Source organism: Thermobia domestica, chromosome 11, assembly GCF_964235325.1.
Source record: "Thermobia domestica chromosome 11, izTheDome1.hap1.1, whole genome shotgun sequence".
Classification (NCBI taxonomy): domain Eukaryota; kingdom Metazoa; phylum Arthropoda; class Insecta; order Zygentoma; family Lepismatidae; genus Thermobia; species Thermobia domestica.
In genome coordinates this window covers 220485666-220489331 of record NC_137464.1, presented here as the reverse complement: position 1 = coordinate 220489331, position 3666 = coordinate 220485666, and positions in this window count along the sequence as shown.

Here is a 3666-nt window from a genome sequence, read left to right as displayed (position 1 = left end):
CTGATAAAATTTGGTACATAAAGAAAGGGAAATTCCATTCTTACCTAAAATTTCAATTCTGTTGGTTGCAATTGAAAAAAAAGGGAAGAGGTACATTTACCTACTCAACACATTACAATATTATGTTTTTTCCATGACGCATTTGACACTAAATTGCTCGCAAAAGGGATATTTAAATAAAATACTTAGCATAAGTCGAGGCATTGGCGCTCGGTAAATATTGATAAAAGTTAATACAATATAGAGAGCACGTCCGTCATCAATTTCATAGACTTTATCTAGGTTAATTATAGTTACGTCTAAACATATGAAAGGTATTTACAAAAATGATTACTGTCATTTTAATCACTACTTTAAAATAATATATTTATGTCTAACACAACATTTAACTGACATTTAGAACTATTAGCCAATGATAATTTACATTCAATTATTGTTTCCTTAATTACTAGTAATGCTAAAGCGTGAAGAGTAATACTTGGAATTGGTCCACTTACTACGTTAAATTTATACTTTATCATAAAAAAATTAGCCTTTCGTTAGCTTTTAAATGATACAAATAACTTTGCTACAAATTATAAAAATTTGGTTCCATTAGCCATTAAAATTTGGATCATTTCGCAATTTTGCGCACATTCAACATTAGGCTGAGATAAAAAGGTCGTAAGCTTTCTTGATGCATTACAGAGTACTGAAGTTTAGAGGTGTCCAGATATAATTATTGTCTTTACTAGGACACGAACATAACAACAATTAATTAATATCGATTTTGATTTATAACAGCTATTAATATCGGTCTCTTTTTTCTAGTAAATTACTATACTTGATTTACTTGGAATTAATTTAAATTTCCTTAGTTAAATTTTCTAATTTTCAAGGAAAATTACGTTCACTCTTAAGCAATAAAGATTTTAATTAGCCTCCTAATAATTTTGGAAATGTTTCAAAATTAAAAAAAAATACAATAATTAAATAAATTTACAACTAACTTTTGTATATAAACGAAACATGATTAAATTTTCGATCATGTAAGAGATGTCTTTTGATTGAGTAGTTTGTAAGATAACTAGGATGGCTGCTGAGAAGTCATATAGTGTCATTCTGTGAATAATACTTAATATTGGGGAGTAAACAGAATGGAACCCTTGACTTTTAGATTCTCCATCTATCTAAGTCTTAAGTTGATTTCTCACAGAATGTTGCTAGAGATAGAGACAAACATGGATTGAAGAGAATAGGAAACTGATAATTGAGTGATAAAGAGGTTTTAATTTCATTATTTGCTCTTAAAATGAGTATAAAGGCTGTGTTTGAGATGCGAAGCAAGGAATCTGAAATGATCAGATAAGGTAATATGAAAAGGCACTTACATTGTGATCCTTGTGGTAACTCTAGTAAACCTCGAAGACTCCGCCTCCTCGGTAGCTTATGTAACTTCTAGGCGAATGACAAGTCTAGAAGGTTGGTGGTCCTTTTATATAAAACTGCGGAATGCAATTTGCATGCCTTTCATATTTTCTTGTCTGGGAGTTCCACGTGTATGTTTGATAGAATAAAATAAGTTTTGGGCTTATTTCAATAAAGAGAACTAGATATTGGAAACAACCCTGACTTAATTCATTCAATTCAGACAGTTAATATTTTGTACTCAAGTTAGCCTTGAGTTGTTTACATAAATTTTTACAAGAGTTTAACCGCCTTATGCAGAGTCGTTTTGACGTATGATTAGCATCATACTAAAGGTCTGACTACTGCAGGAAATAAATGCTAGTCAAACTCTTTAGTATGGTACTAATCACCTGCAGGGCCGTGCTGGGATACTAATGAGGGCGGTGGACAAGTCTACTAAAAGGGCGCCTATACAAACGGAAATATATATGGGCACCCATACAAACGGAGAGAGAGAGAGAGAGAGAGAGAGACTTTGAAACAAAGTATGGGTGTCATTTTATATCAAAATCACCGCCAAATTTGTTTTAGTATTAACGTAAATAGCTAACCTCGAATCGAAATCCTCTTTACTAAAAACTTTTTAGTTCCTGTAATAACATTTCTGTCAAATAAAAAGAAGCTAAATGTATCAAAAACTTAATATAGCATGCCTATGGACGCAGGAGGCTCATTGTCGCGTTTACAAAAGCTCTCCCATTGATTTCTATCCTTAGAAAACTCAACCCAGTTTCTACTTTATATTTCAATCTTTGCGAGAACCATTTTAATATTGTCCTCCCATCTGCGCCTCGGTCTTCCCAACGGTCATTTTCCTGTTTGGATTTCCAGTTACAACTTCGAAAGCGTTTCTAATTTCTTCCATTTTAGCTACATAACCTAACCATTTGAGCCTCCTAGACTTGATGACCCTAACAATGTTTGGTAAACGGTATAAAATTATGCAGTTCCTCCTTATGAAGTTTTCGCCTTTCCCCATTCCCGTTCCTTTTGGAGTTCGAATATTGGTTGAAGAATCTTTTTTTTTTTTTTTTTTTTTTTTAATACTTTCAGTCTGCGATTTTCCCTCAGAGTCAGTGACCATGTTTCGCAACCATACAGCACAACAGGCACGATTATCGTTTTATATTTTGAGCTACAAACTAGTCAACAGAATTAGCGACAACAAAAGATTTTTAACTGAATAATAGCACGAAATCCCTCCTTTCAGTTGACATCAAGTTTTTTAGTGATTCTGGTTTTGGTCTGTTAGTAATGATCCTAGATATTTGAAAGTATCCATTTTGCCGAAAGAAAATATTATTTGGTATTTTAACGCATCCATAAAATGCAGTATTACGATCCCAATAAACTTCCAGTTATTTAGTTTTCTCTGCATTTACTTTTAAGCCTATATCCCTGCAAGCGTTAATTAAGATTTCTGCATTCCTTTCTATTATTCTGTCATTACCTATTAAATTTACATCATCAGGATACGCCATAACCTGGCAAATACGAGTACAATTCAGCTCTAGGACCTGATTGCTGTCTTTTATTTTCCTTATAGTGTTCTCCAGAACAAAGTTAAATAATAATGACGACAATGCATCTCCTTGTTTCAGGTCATTCTCAACGTGAAAGCTCGTGAACAAGAATCTCTCTACTCGAACCTTACTTTGGGATTCATTTAAGCATATCTTAATTAATCTACTTTTTTCGGTATTGCAAATTCTGTAAGCATGTTGTACGCGTACAATGTTTCCCTCCTACCAGAGTTTAAAGTCAATAATTGATGTACCAGGATGTTGTATTCTCTCATTTCTTTTTAAGTATTAGTCGAATGGTAAATATCTGGTCGATAGTTCATCGATTTTAGCTAAATCCGTTCTCAATAATCTCCAATAATTGTATCTACGTATGGAGTCAATCTTGCTAATACAATGTTTAAGAGGATTTATTGGATGTTGACAGAAGAGAAATGTCTTGATAATTATTAAATCTGTTTTGTTGCTTGTCTTCTGAACTGAAACAATGATTGATTCTCTTCACTCTTGTGGTAATTCCTCCTTGTTCCAGAGAAAGAGAATGAGTTTGTGTATCTTGCTCTACAATTTTTCCCCTCCAGCTAAAATTAAGTCAACCAGAATTTCGTCTACACCCGGAGATGTGTGTTTAATTTTTTAAATAGCGATTTCTATTTCTGTCTGGTTAGGTTCTGGAATATACGGTTATGCTGCA